The sequence below is a fragment of the Cavia porcellus genome, unplaced genomic scaffold (assembly GCF_034190915.1).
Source record: "Cavia porcellus strain 051 isolate PalLab524CR breed Dunkin Hartley unplaced genomic scaffold, mCavPor4.1 scaffold_17, whole genome shotgun sequence".
NCBI classification, from domain to species: domain Eukaryota; kingdom Metazoa; phylum Chordata; class Mammalia; order Rodentia; family Caviidae; genus Cavia; species Cavia porcellus.
Window position 1 is genome coordinate 62,254,388 of NW_026947500.1, and position 15,697 is coordinate 62,270,084.

General features: G+C 36.8%; 1 pseudogene; it reads right to left on the reverse strand.

Moving 5' to 3' along the window:
- LOC100720233 (vomeronasal type-2 receptor 116-like) overlaps nt 1-10,612 on the reverse strand; it is a 47,966-nt pseudogene extending 37,354 nt beyond the window's left edge.
- Between the last annotated feature and the right edge of the window lie 5,085 nt (nt 10,613-15,697).

The window sequence follows — 15,697 nt, forward strand, 5'->3', positions numbered from 1 at the left end:
TATTTTTATTGGGATTGCATTGAATCTGTACCACAGTTTTGGGAGAATGGCCATTTTCAAATCTTTGTTCTTCCTATCCATGAGCAAAGGATGTCTTTCCATTTTCTGAGATCCTCTTCAATTTCTTTTTTCAATGTATTGTAATATTCCCTGCATAGGTCTTTCACTTCTTTCATAAGAGTAATACCTAAATATTTCATTTTTTTTGCTTGCTAGTGTGAAGACTGTGGTTTCTCTTATTTCCCTCTCTGTGATTTTGTTGTTAGTGTATAAGAATGCTATCGACTTCTGAGTATTGGTTTTGTATCCAGGTATATTACTGAATTTATTTATTATATCTAAGAGTCTTTCAATGGAGTTTAGGGGGTCTTCTATGTAGAGTATCATGTCATCTGCAAACAATGATAATTTAACTTCTTCTTTTCCTATCTTTATCCCTTTGAAGGCAATAAGATTCACTAAGGTGCCCATTCTGGTTTGACTGTTGTCTCCTTTGGAAGTCCTGTAATGTTTACAATGCCTAAGTTTTATTGGTCTTGTTCTCTACTGTTTTGTCCAACTTTATAATATCTAATGTGATAGACTATTCTTTTTAAGGAAACAAGAGACAACGTTGATAACCATTGTTGATAACTTTGTACTCTGTTCTACATCATGTGCTATGTCTATCCTTGGTTTTGACTGACAGGTTTGTTTTCCATATTTGACTTTATTCTCTCCCCCCAAAAAAGTAATAAGAACTAAGGAGTAATAAAATCCAAATGTGTAAATTTTGTTGTAAAAAAGAGAGCCTTTTGAATCTTGAAGAGAGATTTATGATGTATGATCATGAAAGAAAAGACCTCTTGAAATAATGAGAAACCAGAAAGAAATGATTCAAAGGCTAGAAAATGACAAAAGCTTACATAACTTAAGAATAAAGCATGTGAGTGAGGAAGCAGGATCAACCAAAAATGAAATACAAAGAATATTCACAGATACATTAAAGGAAAACTTCCCAAGACAAGGAGGAACTGTGGGAGTTCATGACCACCAACCCAACCTACAGAGAGTGCTGAAAGACATTCCACAGAGAAAGAGGAAGGAATACCAGGATTCCAGCAACAGTGGCAGAGAGGCCTCAATGAATGGAGCAGACAGTGGAATGAGGGAGTAAAGTGGCAAGCTATAATCTTAGTATAGCTAGCTTTGATACACTATTTAAAAAGGCAGAGAGAGAAATCACAGATAACAAAACCATAATCAAAAGACACAAACTAACAAAAACAACAACAAACCCCAAATAATAACAATATAAGATTTCAAAACAAGATGATAGGAAATTTAAGAAATTAACTAAAAGTTTGTGATATATTACAGATCATTGATTAAAGGGGGTATTTTATATCAAAATGTAAGTTCAGGCGTGCTAAAAAATGTCATCATGATTGTTATGCCCTAATATATATGGTTTCAATTTCTAAGGTCCTGTGTAAAACATGGAACTGTTAACATTCTGTAGGTATTCAAATGTTAAAACATCCATGGTTAGTAGAAACCAATGGTTCCATTTTATGTTCTAAGGTGCTTGATATTTAGATAAGTTAATGTTAATCTTACTGCTCTACTACACTGTACTGTTATCAATCCTTCTGGAGTCTCAACATCTGAAAGTTGGAGAACTAAGATCTAGAGTGATAGGTAGGCTAAGAATACAGCCAATATTTTGACTCCAGCTCCTTAAGGCCAGTGAAGACCAAGGATATAATAGAATGTCTGCTGCAATATTCCTATAACTTGGTGAGTCCCTGGTATTCTGACAAGGGAGATTTTGGGACCATGGAGGAAAGTGAACAACAACAGGTTGTGTGTTTAAGGAGAGTCACCAAAAGAAAAATCTCACAACCTTTCATAGAAAGCAACTTAGTCAAGCAATGGCTGTGACTTATCCAGATAACACTGACTGGTGCTCTAAAAGTTGTTATGTATGGTTCCAAGGAAATTCCTGAGGAGAGTCAATTGACCTTCATAGATAACAACAGATTAATTGTGATTAATATCAGTCTCACTTTAACTTAATCTTGAGCATCCAACAGAAAAGTATAACCACAAAATGTGTAACAGAGTGCTATAATAATATGTAGCTATAAAAGAAACTCAAATCACTAATGGTTTCTAAAAATATCCAGCCACACTGCTAACTGACTGTTATGGAGTAATGGACTGCACAGAGGCAAAGTGCAGAATGAAATGACTTAAAACCCTAGGGATGAAAAATCTGGCTTAAATGTGTACACTGAGAAAAAAAGAAAATCATTCAAAAATGAAAAGGTCATCCACAGAATCCTGAAAACAGTTGTCCTCCAACTTCAACTCACTACCCATAGCTTGCAACTACAAAACAGAAAAGAGAGAGATGTAGGGATTCGCTGAAGCCGGAGACTGATCACATGTGTGTGACTAATTCAATGCCAGCCCTGAGAACAGGGAGAGCCCTAAGCAATACACATAAATAAGCTGTTTCAGTTCTGAAAAGGCAATGAGATCAGGCAAGGCAGGCAAAAAAGTTTCTGGGCACAGGGGTTGAAACTGACATCTTTCTTTTGTGTGTATAAATAGACATGCTACACTGCTTGGGCAGTTCCCTTTTTCCCATTAGGAAAGAGGGCTGCTCCTGACCTCAGCTTCCATGTCCTCTCTTTATTTTCCCATCTTCTTGCTGTCCTTCCCCCTGGGAACATCAAGAGCTATACTGGTACCAGTAAGCTGGTTATCACTTTTTAAACAGAGATTTTGTTGACACTATTAGATTAATCTCTACTGTGATAGTAATAACAATAAAAACTTTTCTTAAATATCTATATAGAAATTGTGTATAATGTTAGCCTGAATTAATTTTACATGAAGGGATCATACAAATAATTTATAAATTTATAATTTATAAAACTAAAATGATACCTTCAATAAAGAGCAAACCAATAAATATAAATTAGATTTTATTTGCAACAACTAGACACTTTTAGGAATAAGGAACCAAATAAATATCCACAAGAGAGATTTTGATTATAAATGGACTTTCTGACTCAGTAGCTTATTGAATGTGTAAGAAATATAAAATACTCTGCTAAATAGCACACACACACACACACACACACACACACACACACACACACAACACACACACACATGCACATGAACACATAACCAGTGAGGCAATACAAAAATCAATAGTCATTGGGATGAATTACTGTTATGTCACACAGAAAGTAGGACCACTAAGCATCCAATAGTAGAGAGGATCTCCAGACATCTGGACAGAAAGGGAAAATAGGAAGAAAAAGCCTACTCTGATGGAATTGTGTAAGCATTGCGTTTCTTGAAACGTCAATAAAATGGAATACGATGGGCACATAAAGTAAGCTTTCAAATCAAAAAGGTCAGAAGTGGTAATTTTAAAATATAGCAGAAAGTAATTTGGGATTAGGAACTAAAACAATCAGTACAAAGAATAGTATTCAGTGGATTTCTTTCTACTTTAAGATCAATAAAATAGGTATTATTCAGAAAAGTATAATAATCATAAAGAAATAATTTTCAAAAAAACAATAACAGCAATAAGTAAAGTCATTAAACCATGTAAAAATTTTTGCAGACTATTTAAATTTCATCGCATGAATTTTCTTAAAAAATATATTTTAATATTTATAATTAAAGTAAAATAACTTGAAGTGACCACAACAAAAGTAAACATAACATTGTACATCCTTTCCAATGGAGTTTCGAATAGCTTGAATAAAATTTCTACTATATAATGAGCCTGAATTTTTGGACAAAGTAGTCACTTCTAAAACACAGAACTATAAGCCAGGCATTAATCATGTACCTGTAATCCCATTTTATGGCACACTGAGAACTCAAGCTGAGGCCCAGCCTGTGAAGCTTCATGTATTACCAATCACTTGCCTCAACAGAGTATAAATGATGCCAGAACAGGCTCAGCATGAGGACCAAGGGTTCGATGCACAGTACTGAAGGAACGAAAATTTGCTGTGCAAGGATTTTTATTTATAAAACCTGAATACAAAACACTAAGGTACTGTTTTATAAAGTTCACATGAGCTTGTTATAAATTTTAAAATTTGAGTATAGAATTGATCTAAGTAGGTCATTAGAAATGTGATATGTTCTAAATATTCTGATTTTTCAAGGAGCAAAAACAGTTTATTGATGTACATATACTTTTTAATGCTAAAAAGAATTCATTTCTTGGTGAATGCATTCATTTAGAAGAAATATTTATTTAACATTATTAATTCATTGAAATTCAAATAAAATGTCTCTCCACATTTACTGACCAGATGTGGCACCATGGATTATGGATACATCAATCTGTTTAACTATTTGATAATATGTGAATCAGGTTGTAACATTGCTATGATAAACACATATAACAAGCATGTGATTAAAATTTAAAGATAAAAGTGAAACTCAAGGCAAAACTTGGGTTTTGCTTAAAGAATATAGCAGCGAGTCACAAGAAAGACAGGTGAAGGTCAGGAGTAGAAGCTTACCCACCTTTCAGAGGATTCAGAGAGGAGAATTACTCCATTCATTCCCCACTAAAAGACTTTTTGTACAGAACACTGTAAAAGTGCAGTTGATGAAGTGTGACAGTTTTAAAAACTTTGAAATGAAACTTTTTAAAGAAACTGTACCTCAAGGGCCTTTTCAGTAAAAAAAGTGGGAAGGGCACACCATAGCTGCCCTCCAGAAGCAGAGAGCACAGCCTAGCAGAGGAATCCCGTTCCATCCCCATCCACCACCTCTCCTGCCTGAGGAGTGCACCACAGCTGCCCTCCAGAAGGAGGGAGGTGGGCTGAGGCCCCGCAACCTGCTCCGGCCTTGCCTGTGACCTTCTTTTGACCAGGAGAGTACCAGCACTACTGCCACTGCCTGAAGGAGGGAGCAGCCCTGCTGAGGAGTTTTGAGGCCTACCTAGGCCATAGGGGGACCCTCTATCAGCCTATGGGAGCTTTGCTATCCAAGGAGCTGGATGACTACACAACATCAAATCCCTGGAAGAGTATGAGATCCTGGCTTTAGGGGGTTGGGAGTCTGCTAGGCTTTCAGCCACACTAGATTGGGCTTAGCAAGATTTGCGATTCCCTGGACCACACTAGGTGGCCTTCTTTCCCTCAGGGGAGCTTTGCTACCAGAGGGGGAAACTGTGCAACATGAGGAGCCTTTAGGTCTACCTGAGACCTACCTGGCAACTGTCTTTTAATCCAGGGGCTCTGCTGCCCAAGGAGGGAGCTACGCTACCAGAGGAGTCCCAGGAGCACAGGACATAAGAGACAATTTCCAACACACCCAGGGGAAACTCTGGAACAACACTTGAAGCATGGAAATATACTAAAATGACAAAATGAAAGACAAAAATGAAATCTCAAATATCCAGCCAAACCCAAGAAAGCCTAGGAGCCATGTACATAGAAGAAAATACATGCCATATACCTGAAATACCTGAAACAATAGTAACCAAAATAAAGAAGCAATTCCGGGAAGCTTTAAAGGAATCCAAATTAGAAATAGTCTCTCTGGTAAAAGAAGAAATGAAAAAAGAAATGAAGAAGATGCTGAACATATCTAAAGAAGACACAGTTAAAAAATTGGAGGAACTAAACAAAAAGATAGAATCCCTGGATGAACAATATAAGAAACAAACAATATATAAAACAGGTGCAAAGAGATATACAGGAAAGCAAAAACTCCACTGAAAGTTGTAAAAACTGCCTCAATGAATTTGAAGATAGAATTTCAGTCCACGAAGACAAGATTGCAGCCAGTGAAGAGGAAAGGAAAGCTATTTTTAAAATAACAAGGAATCAAGAAATAACAACTCAACACCTGCAAGATGATGCAAAGAAAAACAACATAAGATTGATAAGGATAAATGAAAAAGGACACAATATAAAGGATGTCAAGAGAATATTTAGAGAAATAATAGCTGAAAATTTCACAAACATGAAAGTGGAAAATGATATCAGGATCAATGAAGAATATAGAACTCCAAATAGCCATAGCCAAAATAAAACTACAACCGACATATAATAATCACCATCCCAGAAATCGAACAAGAGAATAGAATATTAAAAGCTGTCAGAGGAAAAAAAAAAAGAGATCACCTATAAAGGAAAATCTCAGAATCACAGCAGACTTCTCAGCACAACCAATAAAGCCAAGAAAAGCACGCAGTGAAGTATTTCAGATCCTAAAGGAAAATGATTTCCAACCTAGACTGATGTGCCCTGAAAAGCTGTCCTTCAAAATGGATGGACAAATAAGACACTTCATGACAAAGACCAGCTGAGAAACTTCATGATCACCAAGGCAATTCTGCAAAGAATACTGAAAGACAGTTTAGATACACTTAGGAAAAAAACCACTAAACAAAGCACACAATTAAACAGAACAGAAAAATAAAGATGCAGCAGCAGAAATATAACATGTCAAAAATAAACCAATATATAACAGTTATAACCATTAATGTAAATGGTCTCAATGCACCAATTAAAAGAAACAGACTGGCAGAATGGATCAAGAAACAAAATCCAACCATATGCTGTCTACAAGAAACCCATCTAACCCAAAAGGATACAAACAGACTGAAAGTCAAAGGATGGAATGCAACAGCAACCCAAAAAAAGGAGGGTAGCTATTCTATTTGCAGACAATGTGAACTTCAAACCAATAATGATCAGAGGAGATAAAGAAGGTCACTACATACTGCTCAGGGGAAAACTTCAACAAGAAGAGACAACTATCTTAAATATATATGCAACAAATTCCAGAGCACCCAGTTATATAAAACAAGTAATATCAGAAATGAAAAACCAAATTAGCAGTAATACAATTATAACAGGAGATTTTAACACACCATTGACACCAATGGACAGATCACCCAGACAGAAAATCAGCAAAGAAATAAGAGAACTGAATCATACCTGTGAAAAAATGCAATTAATGGACATATACAGAGTATTCTTCCCAACAACAACAGAATACACATTCTTCTCAGCAGTACATGAGTCATCTCTCTAAAATAGACCATATATTAACTCGCAGAACATATTTAAATAAATGCAAAGGAGTTGAAATACTACATTGCATGATATCAGATCTTATCAATATGTAATTAGAAATTAATAATAAAAGATAATGTAAAAATCCCACAAACACGTGCAAACTGAATTACACACTCTTGAGTAATCAGTGAGTCACAGAGAAAATTAAAGAAGAAATTAAACAATACCTACAAACAAATGAAAGCACAAATACAACTTACCAGAATCTGTGGGATGCAATGAAAACTGTCCTCAGAGGAAAACTTATTGCACTGAGTTCCCACATCAGCAAAAAAGAATGAATACAAATAAATAAATTGATGTTACACCTCAAACATCTAGAAAAGAAGAGAAAGTGAAGCCTAAAGCCAAAAGAAGAGAGGAAATTATAAAAATCAGAGCACCAATCAATGCAACTGAGACTAAGAAAACAATCCAAAAAATCAATGAATCAAAGAGTGATTCTTTGAAAGAATGAATAAAATCAATAAGCCCCTAGCCAACTTTATTTTAAAAAGGGAAGAAAAACTCGAATTCCTGCAATAAGGTGAAATCACTACAGATCCTACAGAAACACAGAAAATCTTCAACACATATTCAAAAACCTCTACTCTCAATGGTTTGATAACACAGAAGAAATAGACAGATTCCTAGAAGCATATGAAGTACCAAAGCTAGGTCAAGAAGATGCAAAACTGCTGAATAACCCAATCTCTATTAATGAAATTGCAAATGTAATTAAGTCCTAATCTACAAAGAAGAGACCAGGCCCAGATGGATTCAATGCAGAACTCTACAAGAAATACAAACAAGACCTAATGCAGACACTCCTCAAACTCTTCAATGAAATTGAAAGGGAAGCAATCCTTCCTAAATCATTCCTGGAAGCAAATATTACTCTGTCGTGAGTAACTAGGGTACTCTGAACTCCGGGAAAGGCAAACATGCAAACACGCCTGATCGGGACACGGGGGGTGCAGCACTCGGAAAGGAAGACAGGAGAGACACGGCACCTTTACTGCCTGCACCGCGTTGCACTGTACTGCACGCACAATCTTTATTTTAAGATTCATATATAGTAAACCGGATCAGTTCACAGAGCCCAGATAATTAAGTAGTGAAAAGGCATTCTTTGTGACAAGCTACAATGTGACAGACTACAATGTTTATTCTAAACTATCTAAGTGAAGCAAATAATCACAACCAGTTCTCCTAACTTCTCTAGCCCAGGAAGAAATTCATTAGCTCAAGAATGTTGTTAATTTGTCTGCTGTTAGTGTCACAAAGGGTGGCCAGCCACTTCCTCAAGACTTCTGCAAAACAAAGCCAGCTCACAGTATGGTTTCCAGAGGGTGAGAGATCTCACTGAGAACAGGCATTCCTGTCCTACCTCGGTCTCGCATACCGGGGGGCTATTGTAAATTGCAGGTTAGAGGGGGTTGGGGCCTACAAAGTGACACCTCATCCCCCACACTTCCTTCCTTTTTATTTTTTAACAACAATTTCCATAAGATCAGGTTATTAATAGTATTTCGTCTTATGCAGTAAAAATACACAAGAACTATGGCAGTGAGAACTATAATTAAACTAAGTCCCATGCCACTTAAAGTGTGGGTTATGCTCTGCCAGATTCCTTTGGAATCTAATCCTTTCAAAGATTGAGCAAGCAATTGCGCGAATTGTGCCAGGGATTCATCATCATTTTGCTTTGCAAAATCCTTGTCAATTTGATTATGCAAAGATTCTATTTTCTCCTGGGCAGAGGTGTTTCCATTTAGATACATTTTAATCACTTCCCATTCATGTTCTGTTTGATTATAAGGTCGTTGGGTTATACAGAAAGTAATTGAATTCCAATCACATTTTAAAAACACTTGATGCTGAAGAGCCAATATTTTTCTACCTATCCATTCAACTGTTTGTTTAAGGAGGTCTATTTGCTGCTGTAGTTTGGCATTTATTTGCCACTGAGTTAACCAAAGTTCATGAGAATTCTCATGCCATAATTCTACAACATGTTTTTCTTGCAAAGAGGTTTGTAAAGCTATTCCTGAGACTGCTGCTAGGGAGGCTACAGTTATCAGACTTAACAGTACAGCAACCACTATTCCAATAAATCTTTTTGTACGTTTTAACAGATGTTGAAAAAATTCAGTAGTAACAGAAATTACTGGGTCTTGAGACCATGGTTGAGTTAAATTTACAGGCAACCAAATATGAGTTTTTTGTTGTAACAGCATAACTGTATAAGGCTTAGTGAAATTCAATGTGCTATTTAAACAGGTAAACAATTGACAATTTAAACAAGTACAAGAAAAATGTGTAAAATTAAAAGTTCCCACTAAAAAGACATAAGGCAGAGGTGCACAAACAGTAATATTATACATTTTAAACCTAGTAAAATTATAAGTAGTAGATACAGATCGACTAGTCCCTGAATAGGAAACATTGTACAAGGTTACAGGTTGCATAGCGGCTGGAATTTTTCAAATATGATTTTGGAGGTGATGAGGGTATTCTTTGGCTGCAACAGCAGGGTTAGCGATTCCACCATCTCCCCACCACAAAAGAGGCGTCTTCTGAGGGAGGATAGAAGCTCCGTCAGTTATTTTCTTTGGATCTGGAAGAGTATACACAACAGAGAGATTACATCTTGTCTCATTCCATTCAGCACATCCATTAACGAATTTTCCAAATGGTCCCCAAATAATATATCCATCTATATTTTTAGCAAACTTTCCCATACACTGTTGCCAAATTATGGGATAATAAGAAATATTTTTATAAGTGAAATCAGGGCATACAGGAAATGTATCTGTATCAGCTGCTGTTAAATTTCTCCAGGTAACATTAAAGGTTTGAGCAGCCAAGGCTTGAAGCCTTGTCCTTTTGCTGCCTGCTTTTATTCCATGTTGAATCCAATACTGCCATCCCAGAGGGATGCAAGGCAGTTCTCCAATGCAAATAGGCCTTTGATTACCATAATAAGTAAAATTGAATAATGTCCCATCATCTTGATTGTGGGGGGTTAAATCAACCCACGGTGCTGACAAAATTTCTCTAGGTGTAGTATAAAGTAAAATATCACTAGTTCCCCATTTTACAGGTTCTAATAAAGGGGGATTTGGAATATAGGCTCAATAAGAATGTGGGGGTACCTCAGTCCCCGATGCAACGGTGAGCAATGCACATAAAGCTAAAAACAAGTTTTCAGGGTTTAAAGGCTTCCCTGCTTGAAGGACAAGCCGTTGCCCTTCTATGGTCAATTTCTTTATTTGTCCCCATGTAGGGAGGGGATTTAAATTTGGTCGCTGTGAACGGCGGGAATTTCTTAGCTGTAATCTGGCCATGGCTGCGACAGGAACAAGCTCAGCATCCTCAGCCTCTAGCTGGTTTCGCGCTCGCTTCTGAAGACACGGTTCCTGGGGCAGTTGTCTCCGGGACTGGCGAACAGGGTCTGGAGGTGCGGATCCTGATCCATCATCCAGGGACCCACTGCTGAATTCCATGTTCTGTGGAGATATAACCAAAACCTTTCCCCTTATAGAGCAGTGTGCCCTTCTCCCATTCAGCCTCTGGGGCTGTTTTAGTCCAAATAGGTTCATTAATTACATATGGCTGTTGTTGCTGTTCGAAATGTCTTTCAGCTCTTGTTAATATTTCACCTTGTGGTAAATTGAGAAAATTTAAAATAAACAATGCTTGATGCAGTAATGTTTTTGGACTGTTTTGCAATTTAAACAGTATTGGTATCTGAATATCCTCCTGACTCCTCCTTTTTAATTTTTTAATTTGCAACTTAAGAGTGCCATGTGCTCTTTTAACAATAGCTTGACCCTGGGGGTTATATTCAATCCCTGTAATATGAATAATATTATGGAGATCACAAAATTGTTTAAATGTTCTGCTAGTATAAGGAGGTCCATTATCTGTTTTGATTTTAGAAGGAATTCCCATAACTGTAAAAGTCTCCAATAAATGTACAATAACACTTTTAGTGGATTCTCCCTGTTGAGCAGTAGCCCATAGAAATGAAGAATAGGTATCAATAACTACATGTACATAAGAAAGCCGACCAAAAGAAGGTACATGTGTAATATCCATTTGCCATAACTCATTAGGTTGAGTTCCTCGAGGGTTGACACCTGCGGGAATAATTCTTAAATGTAATGGTCTACAAATAGGGCAGGCTTTTACAATCTGTTTAGCTTTTGTAAAAGGTATCTTATATTTAAGATGTAAATGTCCTGCATTCGCATGATTAAATTGATGTTCTTCAACAGGTGTAGTGAACATAACTAAGGAATCCACTGTATTGTTACCTGATACTAATGGTCCAGGTAACTGAGAATGAGAACGTAAATGAGTAATAAAATAAGAATGATTTCTTTTTTGAACATGTATTTGTAAATTTTGAAATAAAGACAATAAGGCAGGCTTATTAGAATATAACACAGCTGAATAGATATTTGTCACTACTCCAACAGAATAGGCTGAATCAGCTATAATATTAATAGGTTGGTCAGGAAAATCTAAAAACACTTGCAATATAGCAAAAAGTTTATTTTGTTGCACAGAATTAAAATTTGTCTGACGTACCCAATAAGATTTTTGAGTCCAATATGCAGCTTTATTTTTAGATCCATCTGTAAATATAGTCAAAGCTTGTGGAATTGGCTGTACAGCTAATAAAGTATTAACCACAAATTGTTGACGTCTAAAAAAATCCCATAATTTACTTTTAGGAAAATGATACGAAAAAGTTCCCATGAAATCTGCTAAAGCAATTTGTAAGGTTTTAGTAATTGACAACAAATATTCCCATTGTTCCTTAGTTAAAGGGATAACTATATTGTTTATATCTTCTCCTATCAAAGTTATAGAACGAGCTCTACCATTCATAATTAAAGCTGCAACCATATCGATATACGGTGTGACATTTTTAGATTGCTTAGTTTTAGTGAATACCCATTTCACTGGCATAGCATTCTGACCTAAAGCTGCAGAGGGATATTGAAAAGTATTAATAATATATAAAGTTAAAGGCAATTTAGGATCAATCCTAATTAAAAATGCATCCTTAATTTGTTGTTCTACAAACTGTAATTCTTGTTCTGCTTTTGCTGTTAATGAACGAGGGCTGGATGGATCTGAAGAGCCCTGTAAAGTAGCAAACAAATGCTGTAATGCATGAGTAGGAATACCTAGTGTGGGATGAAGCCAATTAATATCCCCTAATAATTTTTGAAAATCATTTAAAGTGGATAACTTATCTCTCCTAATAGACATTTTCTGTGGAATCACCTTTTGTCTAGTAAGAATATATCCCAAATAATGACTAACTTCTTCCTTTTGAATTTTATCCTGTGCTATTACAAGTCCAAACGGAGAAAAATATTGAGGTAAAGTTTTCAAAATATCTTTTAAAACATTTCTATCACTATATGAGAATAAAATATCATCCATGAAATGAGCCGTATAAACCTGAGGCCATCGTGCATGCACTGGTTTTAATGCTGCATCAACATAAATTTGACATATAGTTGGGGAATTTTTCATTCCTTGGGGTAAAGTTCTCCACTGATATCTTTGATAAGGTCTTTGATAATTTGTTTGAGGAATTGAAAAAGCAAACCGTTTTCTATCTTCTGGATGTAGTGGTATGTTAAAAAAACAATCTTGTAAATCTATAACATATACAAATCAACCAGCGGGGAGCGCTGAGGGTAAAGGAATGCCGGGCTGAAGGGCCCCCATTTGAAATAAGGATGAATTTACAGCACGTAAGTCTGTTAAAAGTCTCCACTTGCCTGATTTCTTTTTTATCACAAATATTGGAGAATTCCAAGGAGATGTGGATGGTTCTATGTGATGTAGAGAAAGTTGTTGATCAATCAATTTCTGCGCTGCCTGTAACTTTTGAGTAGTCAGAGGCCACTGATCTATCCAAATTGGGTCATCATTTTTCCAATTAAGCTTTAAAGGATTCATTTCCCTAAGCTGTAGAAACATGTAAAATATTAAAAATGTATATGAGCTCCCCATTGTTCTAATATATCTCTTCCTAAAATAGAAACTGGCACCTCTAAGATATAAGGTTTAATAACAGCAACTTGACCCTCTTCATTTTTTATACATATATGCATTGTGGCTTGTCCAATTGTATTTATTGGAGTTTTACTTACTCCTTTTATATTACATGGAATAATAGTATAAGTAATATGAGAAGGCCAATCAGTAGATTTAACAATAGTAATATCCGAGCCTGTATCTATAAGAGCCTGAATTTTCTTATGCTCAATAAAAATATTAATAAGAGGTTGTTGTTGAGATAATTTAGCTGTCCACATTACATTAATAGGGTTAGTGCTGCCTAACCCTCCTGTCTGCTGAACAACAGAGGATCCTATTGGGATATAAGGCAGTAAAATGAGTTGAGCTATACATTCTCCCTTTAATAATTTATAATCTGTAAGTGAGGACATCAAAATTTGAATTTCTCCAGTATAATCTGCATCAATAATTCCTAAATGAACAGTAATGCCTTTCTGATTTAAACTAGATCGACCCGTGAGCAAGCCAAAAGTTCCTGCAGGCAAGGGACCAAAAATTCCTGTAGGAATTCTCATGGGAGATTGTCCTCCTCTTAATTTTACATCTTTTAAGGCTGGTATATCCACTGTGGCGCTGTGTTGGGTGGCTGGCTGTAGGGAGAATACGGTGGGTTTACCCCATTGATTTGTCCGGGGCCCGGGGTAAGGCCCGCTCTCCCGTTTCCCTTCTGTTCAGCTGAATTAACTTGTTTACTCCTGCATTCACGAGCCCAATGATTTTCCTTCCTGCACTTTGGACATAAGCCAGGAGCTCTAGATCTCTTTCTTTGATCATTGCCTAAAAGTTTTGGACAGGCCCTCTTTACATGCCCTGTCTGACCACAATTAAAACATTTTAAAGACTGTTCCTTTTTAGATTGCAAATTAGTCCACGTGGTTGCCATGGTTTCAGCAAACAGTTGCATTTTCCTAGATTCTGAATTTAAATCTTTACATTGTTTTATAAAACTGTCAATCGTTCCAGTATCTTTTATTGGAATTAAAACCCTTTTGCATTCATCATTAGCATGTTCAAAAGCTAAAATTTTTAAGAGATGTTGTTGTAAGTCTTGTCCCACTACTGTTCTTTCTATAACATTTTGAAGTCTTGCAATGAACTCAACATACGGTTCATTGGTTCCTTGCAGAACTTTAGCCCAAGATCCATATTCTGATCCTTTAGGCCGTATTTTATCCCAAGCTTCTAAGGCAATATTTTTTAATTGAGCATGAATCTCTCTTGGAGCCCCTGCCTGATGCTCAACAGTATCAAAGAAACCTGTACCAGAGAGCATGGGATAAGAAATGAGTCTAATATTAGGATCTCGATCATCAGCATTTTGCCTTGCCTTTTCCGCACAACCTTCCATAAACCACATGTGCCACTGTAAATATTCTGGCTCTTTTAAAAGAATTTTGGCCAAGGCTTTCCAATCATAAGGAGCAAGATTACCATACTGATCTGCTACCAACATTATTAATTCTCTAGTGTAATGAGCCTGAGGGCCATAAAGGGTTACAGCTTTTTTTAATTTTGCTAAATCATCTATATTAAATGCTTCCCATCTAGGGGGAACTGCCGCTCCATCTACTGGCTGCGGCCTGATTACAGGGAAAGCAAAGGCAGACGTTTCCTCGTCAGAATCCCCTAATTTTGGTAGATCAGCCAAAGCTAGTTTGGCTTTACTCCAATTAGGGTTAGATGGAGGAGGTGCAGAGGGAGCTATAGGCGGGTTCTGCTTAACGGAGAGCTGTTTTACCTCTTGTGTTAAATGCTGTATAGCCTGTAAAATTGGGCGATTGTCATAATTTGATGTTGCTGTGGCAGCTAAAGCTGAGTCAGCTGCAGTGGATTTTGCTTTCGGTTTGGACGCCTTTTCACTACTTAAAGCGATAGCGTCATTTTGAACTACATTCTGCTCCTCCTCTGTGAGGGGCAATTCCTGAATAACTGGTTTAATTTCTAGTTGAAGATTTTCTACAATATGTTCATCTTCCATAGCTTTTAATAAAGAGTACACAACCGACCAAATAGCCCAAAAACGTAAAGGAATCTTCTCCTCCTGTTGCATAGCCCTTTCTATACTAACCCTTGCCTTCCTCCATACTTCTACATCCAAAGTTCCTTCATCTGGAAACCAAGGATTGTATTCTTTAATTGTATCAATACACATATCCAAGTCAGCTGACCTGAGCGATATGCCATATATAGATAATAAATGTTTAAGAATTTTTAAGAAAGGAGAGGAAGCAGATTGTCCCATATCCCCGTAATAAAATTATACTTACCTTCCTAAGCAACCTTCGGAGTCCCTGAATTCGGGCGCCACTTGTCGTGAGTAACTAGGGTACTCTGAACTCCGGAAAAGGCAAACATGCAAACACGCCTGATCGGGACACGGGGGGTGCAGCACTCGGAAAGGAAGACAGGAGAGACACGGCACCTTTACTGCCTGCACCGCGTTGCACTGTACTGCACGCACAATCTTTATTTTAAGATTC